A 12,180-nucleotide genomic window follows, 5' to 3' on the forward strand; every position below is an offset into this window, starting at 1 on the left:
AAACTGAAATAAAAGAGAGAAAAATGTCAATACAAGTGACTAAAATATGAACAAATGTCAAATTAAGTGACTAAAATATGAAAGGATGTAGAAAAAAGTAACAAATGTGTCTAAAAAGTGACAAATTTGGGGGAAAATCCACATAAATTTTAAAAGGCTCAGAGAAAGATGACAAACGTTGAAGAAGTGACACAAAGTCCCTTCATGGTGGGAAGAAACCAGAGCACCCGGATGAAACCCACGCAAGCATGGGGAGAACATACAAACTCCAGAAAAGACCTGGAATGGAACCAAGAACCCCCTTGCTATGAGGCAGAAGTGCTAGCCACTTACGTCTTTGTTGTTTAGCAAAATCATCCAATACCTTTAACTGCACTTTAAACTGGTACATTCATGAAATGTATACATCTTATGAATACCTTTTGGTTCATCCAGCCCTCCAAAATGGCCATAACTGTGACTTTTCTAATAGATTTGCAAAAAGCCTGCAGCCGTTCATTAGGTCGCCTATTGAACGCAACTTTATACATTGCTCAGCTTACGTGTCAGTACTCCTGCCGGCTTCTCCAAACTGGGACCGCCATCTACCGTAGGTAATACACGTCCCTGATTCAACCCCACTTCATAAAATGAAATCCCTTTAAGGCTGTTGGGACTATGTGTTTGTATTTGCAAAACCAACGAATTTACTAACAAGTATTATCTGTGCAGCCAAAGCCTTAAATTGCGTCTGTGCACAATGGACCTCCTCTGTCATCCATAAAGTGTGGCCTACGCATAAAGAGCTGTATCATTCATTAGAATGGACACAGGAAGTGTAGTTAAGTCATTACAGTGTTCTATTTAAATATGAACTACACTTTCAGTTTTCATTGTAATGAAGGAATAGGTCACTAGAATGGAACAGTATGACTCTTTAATGTGTTCTCAACAGTGTTCCATAGCACAGAGCCATAAACTACTGCATCAGGGTGTGGCGACAGACAAAACTCAGTAGGGAGATGAATTCGCTGTTGGTTTTGGGACTTAATAATGATAAAATGTTACTATAACTGCAGCCTTATTCCTTGGAATTATTAACACATTAAGAGCAATGTCTGCTCTGACAATACAAGGTAGAATGGGATTATTTTGGTCACTATGGCTGCATGTGTTTTATTTTGTAAAGCTGCTACAGCCCCATTGACAAAAAGTACATCTCTTTATTTGGTTTTCTGTGCATCTACCAACCCTGCTGTCATCTACAATGCCAACTCATTGCTGCCATTACAATTGTGGGACATAAATCCCTTTAGAACGTTTGAGCATATCCAGTCTTGATCCGCAGCTGGGAGCTTGTGTGTATCCATGTGAAAGTCTCCTTCATCATCTAAGTAGCTGTGTTAATCATTCTCGCTGCCACTCACTCTCTAGGTCTTAGTGGCCTCTGTTGAAAGCGGCAATCCGCAATTCAAATAGAAACAGAAAATGGTGTTGCAGCCACATTAAGCAGCTCAGTGAAGCAGTGGCCGTGGACTGAAATGGGGTAGAGGGGTAGGTCATTACTTTGCTAATCCTACTGAGAATTTGTTCATGGGTTAAAAATTGATATTCGAGCTACAGGAGCATTAACGTTTACTGGCAGGGTTGACTCATGGCATGGGTGTACAGCAACAGGAAGGGTGAGAGGACATGGCAGCGCTAGGACAAGTTACACGGCAATTCCTTCATTTACTTTTACTTTTACTTACTATAGATCCCCTTTCAAGAAAGAGATAGAACGGCAGAACTTCAGTGGGAAAAGTTTCTTTTCAACATGCAATTAAGAATGAGGACCAGTTCCTCCACTTGTCCAAACTTTGACAAACTTCATCTATTAATATTTCATAGTGAGAGTAAGGCAGTGCTTTGCATGACACCTTTTTGATCCTGCTCGGTTTAATCACCATCTTCCAAAGCAAAGGAAGATTTCTTATCATTCATTGTTTATTATTGAGGTCTATGATAAAGCCATCGAAAGCCACCACGACTATCTGTTTCAATGATTGTCTCCTCAAATGTCATCCTTTCTTTTCTTTTTTTTTCTGAAGTGCAAACGGATTGAGCGTAACATGAAAGAATGTGTAGCTGCTTCTCACACTTAACTTGACCTCCTTAACCCTTGGGTTGTCTCCCTGTTGAACTTGCATTTCCAGGTCAAAATTGAATTTTACTTTGTGCTTTTCCGATGTTTTTGCCGTTTTTTTCTGATTTATTTGGCACTGTTTCCAGCTTTTGGCGCTTTTTCTTTTTAAAAACCTGAGCTGGTTTAATAACAGGGTTTACACTTATTCTAGAACTCCATGGTCAACAAACCTCATTTATATCAATTAAAACATGAGTTTTAGTTAAAAAGGCAAAAATTATAAATTATTTTGACAAATAAATAAGATTGGAGGATGTTGAGAGGATCTCAGATGGGTATATGTCAACGTTTAGTCCGGATACTGTTTTGAAACCATTACAAAAAAAAAGAATTAAAACGCTATAAGGTTAAATAAAACACTCGAAAAATTCAATTTTACCTGAAGAAGGTTGTATGGACTCATTCATGTTATTTTTGGGCAATTTGGTTGAAAGAAATGCATATTTCTGATATAAAACACTTTGAAACGGGTCAATTTGACCCGAGGACAACACGCGGGGTTAAAGACCAGTGAGACGGCACTTTTCAGTTGGTCATTCATTGCCATGCCATACGTACCAAAAACACTCTTTTGTCAAAATGATCAACCAAGAGAGTGTGTGGGAAAGGACCTTTAAAATGTCCACTGATTTCGCTGTGTGTGTGTTTACGTGTGTGCAGAAGAGGGACAGAGAGGTAGGGAGAAAGACAGCAGTGTGCATATGTGCATGTTGAACATGATTAACTGGATGGTGCTGTGAGTACGATGAGGGTAGGGCAGCTTTAAAGCTTTGTCAGACCGTGCTGACCTTGGTAACAAAAGCTTTCTGCCCAAAGGTATTAACAATAATTGGACCCTAATTATATGATGTATGAAAAGAAGAGTAAATTGCAGAGGAGTATTCGATTGTTACACAGGCTGGAAAATGGCACAATAACAGGTCAAGTGGAACCACTGCTCCATGGGTTGGTGTGTGTCTGTGTGCACTCACATTTGTGTGTGTATTTGGATGTGGGTTTGTGTCGTGTCTTCTTATACCTCAGGCTATCTCAGGCTTTTGAAAAGTAAAGCTCTCTGTCGCTATTAGAGCTTAGCAGGGCACAATCATGTGTCGCTCGGGAAAGGAATAATAAAAATAGGAAAATAACATATGAATAAATTGAATAGGTGTGAATAAGCTTAGTTTGGTGTTCGCACCCGTCATATGAATGGGCTTTGTGCTGCGTTCACTCCTCACTCAAAAGAACTTGAGTTGAAATATTTCAGTGGATTGGGTTACTTTTGTTTCAAGACATTCTCTCACATTGGGAAACGGCCGCAGTTTAAATATGTCAGTAGGGAGGTGGGATGGGAACCAGAGGGTCGCTGGTTCAAGTCACCATAAGGACCAAAGTACACTCTCAGAAATAAAGTACATAATTGTACCTTTAGGGGTACAATGGCTTGTCACTAGGGCTGTACCCTCAAAGGGTACAGTTTTTGTACCCTTGGTACAGGGTACATATTTGTACCCTTGTGTTTTAAGTTGAGATCAAGCAGCCAATCAGCCAATCATTGACTTACAAAACTTTTATTTCCTTTATTTCAAGGCCACTCAAATATAGTGATAATTTTAAATCTACCTTAAATAATTAAGGTAGAATTAAAACCTTTAAACAACTTTTACAACAAATTTGGCTTGGCAGAGGCTGTCTCTTGATATTGGACCTTAACTTTTAAAATAAACGGTACATATATGTACCTTTTAATGCTTGGGAACATATATGTACCTTTTGACCCTCAAAAAGGTCCATATATGTTCCTTGAGGTCCAACAATGATGGGGTACGTTAGTATAGATTGTACCTTGGGGGACAGAAATGGACCCCTACTGGACCCCTATTTCTGACAGTGTATGGTGGTGGACTGGTAGCTGTGGAGGGGCCGGTTCACCTCCTGGGCACTGCCAAGGTGCTCTTGAGCAAGGCACCGAACCCTTAACTGCTCGGGGTGCCTTTCCATGTGCAACCCCCCCCACTCATCTCTCCATTTAGTGCATTTGTGTGTATTAACAACAGAGTGTAAATTGTAATTTCCCCTTGCAGGATTAATAAATATTACATGTATACATTAGTATTATTTGTCAGTTGGTTGGGTGGTCAGATAGCTCAGTTGGTAGAGCAGCCGTCCATGTCGAAGGCTGTCCTGTCAAAAAATAAAGGAAGTTGCCCAAAAAATATCTTAAAAAATAAAAGAAACTACTTTGTTAGGTATAGGAAAACATATCTTGGTTTGGCTTTAAATAAGCAGCCCATGTTTGTTAACTAACTTCATGTATGTACGATGTTGAGTACGCTATGTAGGCTACAGAATGTGAATTAAGTAGGTTACATAAGTTAACTTACATACTTAGGTGAAATAAATCTCTACGCTGACGTTGATGAGAAACACATTTGTGATGCATCAAAAACAAGTGTCATCCGGGACAAAACACGTTTCCCTCAAAACGTCATGGGGATTACAATTTAGTTGCATGGGAACGTACTTTTTAGGAGACAGGACTGAATATGTAAGTTATCCGTGGTGAGTTTATTTTGCAATGAAAGACCAGTCTACAATACAACACCTTTTTATAATTATGTTACTTCATGAAAAGAAAATATACAAAACTTGCAGAGATTATTTTCACCCATTTATTACAATTGATTACGAAAGTCTGGGAATGTGGTGTGTTCACAGGTTGGTAGTAAGCTCCAGCATACAAAGTCCATGTTCCATTTCTCTTGCTTATCTTGTCATTGTATATCCTGACAATAAAGCCCTGCAAAATAAAGCTGCCTATTCTGAGAAACTGGTAAATATTTCATTAAAAAGTATGTGTAGCGTTATCAAATAGGAGCAGGAATACTTTTTTTTTTAAATTTCGTCTGAGTTGCGTGTCCATATATAAAGCCAACACGTACTCAGATTAATGAGGAATGAAAGAACAAGGAGAAAAGGCAAATACTGTGTGATGGGGCAGGCACAGTGAAGGTGTGCAGGATTACCTCTGGAATATCAAAGAGAGCCTGCATCAGAAAGGGTTAGGCCTTCCGTCATTAAGCATGCTCTCTTAATGATGAGCCTCTCACTCCTGCATTGATGATGGAAGGAGAGAGACTAGCGGTCGGCTAATTGGAGTCAATTCCTGCATGACTGAGTGTTTGTGCGCATGTATTTATGTGCGCGTGTGTGTGTGTGTGTGTGTGGTGTGTGTGTGTGTGTGTGTGTGTGTAAACTTCTGGGGGTTTGTCTCTCTCTGTAAGAGAGATTGAGTGTGTTTCCATTTTGGCTGCTCCGTGCAAGGACTGCCTGATTCCACCTCGTTTTGCCTCATTTTAAAGACAACCTTTCCACCTGTCTCCATCAGTCAGTTAACCTAAGGGAAGAGACACCAAGCCAACAAGAGGAATTCAGTCAGGGTAGTAATTGAAGAGCGGACATATTGACGGACACCGAACACAATTGAATCAAATTAGTCCACAGTGTATTAATTTAGTCCAATTAGTTCCAGGACTAATGCCAGAGAAGACAATTGCCAATAAACAGCTCACCTCCACGGCCCCTCGCACCGCTTTCAGGTGAGCTAAAGGGCAAAGGCAGACAAAAAAAACATCCTTAACGAATAATTGATTAGAGTATTTAAAATACAAATCAAACCACTTACATTTGTCGACAAACACCCCTGACAAGGACAACGTTTAAGACTAATGGTCCCCCCCCACATATAGTCATCCCAGGCAGTGGGCTTCAACGTGTTTCCAGTTCCTTATTGCGGCTGCAGTTTATCACAGTCTCAAAAGGCAGAGGGGACTGACCTTCTTTCTTGTTCTACTTTTAACACAGAAGAAGAAATATCCCAGCAATGGCAGCAACCAAAAAGGGATGTTTCTGGTTACTTCAATTCTATTCTCCACACATGGAAGAACATCTAGGGTATTATTTACAATACATACAGTATGTTCACCACAGGATTTTGTTATTCAGGAGTAAGCAAATAATAGATTGACGCTGACATTTTGCTATATGCTAATGACGTCCAGCTTTATGTATGTGTGATACCAACGAGGGGACCCAATTTGGATATTTTAGATAATGATCTGATGAGAATGAAGTTTGTGTTGCTCATTGCCCTAAACCAGGCCTTTTACATGTTACATCCACCCGTAAGTGTTGTGATTTGGGTTAATTTTTCCCTTTCCTTGGCCTCCTTGTGTTTTTGTCTCAGTTTTCTCCGTGGTCTTGTGTTGCTGATCCTGTCTTGTGTTCCCCCTGTGTCTGTTTGTTCTACTTCCCACTTTATTTTGATAGTATGGTTTCCTGTCTTGTTCTGTCTTGTCCAGCTTTGCTTTGTGTCTGTCTGATTGCCCAGCCCCGCCATAATGTGATACATCTGATGTCTCACCTGTTTCCCGTTACCTCATTGCCTCTTGTATTTAACCCCAGTGTTTCCTTTGTCTCTTGTTGGCTCATTCTTGTTTGTCGGCCTGCCTGTCCCACGTGTTTGTGCGATGGTCCTGATCTCCCTGCTGCAATAAAGCCTTGTTTACCTGCTCCCGCCTGCCTCGGCATCTCTGCATTTGGGTCCTCACCTCGTCATCCCGTCACAGTAAGTTCCCGGGCTTCGAGCGTTTTTTGTTTCCAATGAATCTTTGAGAACAAACAACAGAGCATTGCTCAAAAACACAATCCCCCTCTTTGTATCCTCATGTCTTGATGATGTCTTCTTATTTTAGCCAATAACCTGTAGCAAGATTACAATGAGTTGGAAATTCTTTTTCACTAAACACTAAAGCCTCATCTCATCGCTGCTTTTTGCAGATGATGTGGTCCTGATGGCATCATCGGTCTGTGACCTTCGGCACTCTCTGGATCGGTTCGCAGCCGAGTGTAAAGCGGCTGGGATGAGGATCAGCACCTCTAAATCTGAGGCCATGGTTCTCAGCAGGAAACCGATGGAGTGCTTTCTTCGGGTGGGGAGTGAGTCCTTACCCCAAGTGAAGGAGTTTAAGTACCTTGGGGTCTTGTTCGTGAGTGAGGGGACCATGGAGCGTGAGAGGAGCTCGGAGTAGAGCCGCTGCTCCTTCGCGTCGAAAGGAGCCAGTTGAGGTGGTTCGGGCATCTGGTAAGGATGCCTCCTGGGCGCCTCCCTAGGGAGGTGTTCCAGGCACGTCCAGCTGGGAGGAGGCCTCGGGGAAGACCCAGGACTAGGTGGAGAGATTATATCTCCAACCTGGCCTGGGAACGCCTCGGGATCCCCCAGTCGGAGCTGGTTGATGTGGCTCGGGAAAGGGAAGTTTGGGGTCCCCTACTGGAGCTGCGGCCCCCGCGACCCGATACCGGATAAGCGGATGAAGATGGATGGATGGATAAACACTAAAGCCCCTTTTACACAGTGCAATGCGATTCTGAAATTACCTAGACATTCCCCGGAGGAGCTGCATGTGAGAACGCAAATGTCCGAATCAGTTGGACCAGCTCCCTGGTGCAAAGTCTGCGTAATGTCTGATTCAGCCAATGTGTGAATTTGTCCGGAGAAGTCCCAGCGAGTGAGTGGGCGTGTTGGTGAGGTTTCTATCATGCGGCTGAAGAGAAACTCAAATAATACAAACATCTGAGGGTAAATAAGAAGGGTCATTTAGGGTGGTGGGGGCGCAGTGGATTTGACACATGCCTTTAGTGTTGGAGATCTGGGTTTGATTCCCACTGCGATACATCAACCAATGTGTCTCTGAGCAAGACACTTAACCCCTAGTTGCTCCAGAGGCGTGCAACCTCTGTCATGTATAGCAATTGTAAGTTGCTTTGGGCAAAAGCATAAGCTTAATGACATGTAATGTAATTTACACAATGATGCCAATGCAAATGTCTGACTGGAGAGGTGACTTCTCAAGAAAAGGGACAACATCATCAGACAAATTCATGGAAAGGGAAGAGTCTCAGTAGTTTATGACTAAATTACAAGCCGGCTAATGTAATCCGGGTCATGTCTGGCCTCCTGCCGGCGCCGTGCATCGCCTAAACCAACAAGACTATTTCCAGTAAGTGAGAAGGCATCTGACACTGACAATCTCTAGCTACATGTGACAAAGGGAAACTCTGGAATTTCCAGACCTGATATGATGGATATTGTCTGGAGTTCATGAGAAAATGGCTTATAACTCCTCAGTGGTCTATATTACATCAGTGCTGGCTTCAACACACTGGCTTCCTATTAAATTTAGGATTTCATTTAGAATCCTACTTTTCAGGCATTACAAAGTTTGGCTCCCCCGTATTAGTTGCTGATCCCTTAACGGGCTACGAAGCCTTTCTCTTTTTCAAAGATTTGAGGTGGCAAAGCGTTTGCTGTCCTGAACTTGTTAAGCAGTCTCCCAATTGTGGTCAGGTCAGCATGCTCGGTTGAGTGTTTTAGATCTCATCTTAAGACCTATTTTCTCAAAAGGATTTTGCTTATTTGCCCTGATTTCTTTTTATTCATACACACTTTTTGCCAAAGTGTCAAGCAAACTTTATTTTGAAAAGTGCTGTGTAAATAAAGTTTGACTTACCTTGTGTACCAATATAAACCATTTACATATAAGTGGAGACTATCTTTGCTTTTTCGTGATGTCCCTGACTCCATTATTATTATCAGGAATGTGATGATATTAAGTCATTTTGGAAAAAGTGATTGCATGATTGCATACCTTTTCAAGAAAGACAAACGATCCTATCCTTTCATGTTCTGAGCCTACTATTTTTTTATGATACTGTTGAGAAACATTTGTAAAAAACTTAATTGCAAAAATGAAGGCTCTGCCGGAGATTGGCCCAGTTGTCATTTCGCTAAAATGACATCACCAGACCCCAGTCTGGAAGACCAGACACAGAATCAGAAATTGGAGGAAATTATGCATAAGACACAGAAGTAAAAGAACAGATAGGAAATCTAGAGAATGAAGGTAGTGTTCCTTCAGTGTGACTCTAAAATTGGCCAGAATAATTGACGATACTCTTTTCTAAGATTACTGCTGAGAAACCTGAGAAACTGATGTACGAGGGCAGAATACTGAAAAGGCGGTGAATTCTGTTTAGATGAGAATTATTTTCTTTAACTAAAATGGTGCTCTTTGGATGTTTTCAGTGGTCCCCTAATTATGTATCTGAAGTCTCTTTTATATAGACCTTAGTGGTCCTCTAATACTGGATCTGAAGTCTCTTTTATATAGACCTTAGTGGTCCCTAATACTGTATCTGAAGTCTCTTTTATATAGACCTTAGTGGTCCCCTAATACTGTATCTGAATTTCATTTTATATAGACCTTAGTGGTCCCTAATACTGTATCTGAAGTCTCTTTATATAGACCTTAGTGGTTCTCTAATACTGTATCTGAAGTCTCTTTTATATAGACCTTAGTGGTCCCTAATAATGTATCTGAAGTCTCTTTTATCTAGACCTTAGTGGTTTCCTAATACTGTATCTGAAGTCTCTTTTATGTAGACCTTAGTGGTCCCCTAATACTAGGGTGACCAGACGTCCCCGGTTTCCGGGGACAGTCCCCGATTTTGGCTACCTGTCCCCGGCTGGATCTGTCCCCGGAAATGTCCCCGATTTTCACTGTGACTGAAAGACCCGAAATTGGAATGAAAGAAAGAAAAAACGTAGCCGATAATCGCACACCCAACATACGCAGGCTCCAGACCGCCAGAGCCAGCGGTGCTCAGAGACGTTTTAGAAGCCGTGTTTTACGATGCTAAAATCACTGATTATTTACATGGAGTCTGGTGCGTTTAGCGAACGCAATTTCGCGGACTTTTATGTTTTAAAAAGGATCTAATCTTTAACAGAAAGGTCGACCTCCTTCGAAATCCTTCCCATAATGTTGTCAGACACTTAGAATATTAATCTGAGTCTGTTAGAAGCTAAACAAGAACTTTTATGAACGTAAATACAGCTGGACAAGTATCCTAATAACTTCCATTGTAGCGATCTCGTTAATACTGATCTAAGCAAAGGAAAATTATGTCTCAGTATTTTGTTGTATCTATTCTCAAACTTTGCAGAACAAGCTGAGCAGTAAAGAAAACTGTCAGTAGTTCATAAATTACACATTATGAAATATTGAGACTTTCTATCTTGAAATAAAGATTTCTATTCTGAAATATTAGGACTATAAGGACTTTCTATCTTGAAATATTAAGACTTTCTATCTTGAAATATTAGGACTACTAGGACTTTCTATGCTTGAAATATTAAGGACTTTCTATCTTGAAATATTAGGACTATAGGACTTTTATTTGAAATATTAGACTTTCTATCTTGAAATATTAGGACTTTTTATCTTGAAATATTAGGACTTTTATCTTGAAATATTAGGACTTTTTATCTGATTGATTATTGAATATTAGGAATTTTTATCTGTAGAGTTATGAGTGGATGGATTTTTATCTTGAAATATTAGGACTTTTTATCTTGAAGTATAAGGATGGATTTTTTTTAATCTTGAAATATTAGGACTTTCTATCTTGAGGTGTAGTGGAGTAGGAAGTAGCAGCAGGGGTGGGTCTAGGATCATACCTTGGGGGGGGGGGGGGGGGGGGCTCAGCCCCTAATAAGAACAGCTCTAGGTCTAGTGCCCCCGTTTAAGTTTTACAAAAATAAAAACATTACTTGTTTTGGAGGTAAATACGCTTCTGAGCTGAAAATGTCCCCGGATTTCGTCTGAGAAATCTGGTCACCTTACCTAATACTGTATCTGAAGTCTCTTTCCCAAAATTCAGCCTTGGTGCAGAATTACAGAATTACAGCCACTAGAGCCAGTCCCACAATGAGCTCCCATTTCTGTGTCTGTAGCTATTGGGGGGGGGGCGGGTGGCCTTGACCAACTGCCGCTTTGCTCGATTGAAATCCATGATGACTCTCTCTCTCTCGGGTGGTGGTGGTTAGCATTGCTAAGCCTCTATCATGATTGGCAAGTCAGCGTGTAGCCACACCCCTAAAGCATCCCCTGCTTTTTTGTCTATTTTAAAATAAAGGGGACCATAATTTCCTAAATGAACATCATGCTGTATTAAAGAAGACTTTAAAGTAGAGATTGGGACCATAAACTCATTGTGATACATCTAGAAGTAGGGTCATCTCCCCATAGACCTTTGTAGAAACTGACTTTTGTTATGCAACCAGCGCAGTCGCCCCCTGCTGGAAATTAGATAGAATGCCGCATCGGCTTCACTTTTCAAGCCTGGAAGCTTCGTCCATTATTTTCACAGTCTATGGTTATAGTGCATTTAAAGACAGGACAAATCAACTATATAAAAAAGCCTGAGTAAAAAAACACACAGCCAACAACACATTCTAAAATAATAAGTGAAATACAGGAATTGTCACTTTGTCTTTATTGCAATTGAACTGTAATTATTGCAATAGTTTAATTGTACACACCAGAACGTAATTTCTACTACTTATTACTGATAGATATGCATATCTATTAATACTAAACAGTAATGTGTTTTCCATGCAGAAAGATGACAAAAAATGAAGGTACTCTTATTCACTTAACAATCAACCCGATGTGTGTGTTGCGGGCAGACACACACTGTAAGGTTTGTTTATTTAGAAACCCATCTGGATAACTCTGTGTGAGAATGCATGTCTACCACCTGCCAATCACACATCTCCTCCCTATTACTGCCTACAAAATGCAGAGAGAAACAAACACATCCTCAGCGTGGGTGACATGAAATCAACTCAACACCAGGACTCATAGGTGTACAAGGAAGAAAGTCATTTATTTCACATTACTCGACTGTTAATTAATAGCCAAAATCCAATCCATTAGTCAACCTGTGTAACGTAGCTAAAGATAATTACAATTATGGTGACATATCAAGATAAAATTGTTTTTCTCTGCTGGTGTCAGCAACAACTAGACAGGGTCGTATGTTAAATAAAGGCTTGGATTCATCATGTTTGCCCAGTAGAATTTGAGACTTGCTTGATGCTTGATCATTATCCGTGCATACTATATGTCTGCGGT

This window comes from Etheostoma spectabile, chromosome 2, assembly GCF_008692095.1.
Source record: "Etheostoma spectabile isolate EspeVRDwgs_2016 chromosome 2, UIUC_Espe_1.0, whole genome shotgun sequence".
Taxonomy (NCBI): Eukaryota; Metazoa; Chordata; class Actinopteri; order Perciformes; family Percidae; genus Etheostoma; species Etheostoma spectabile.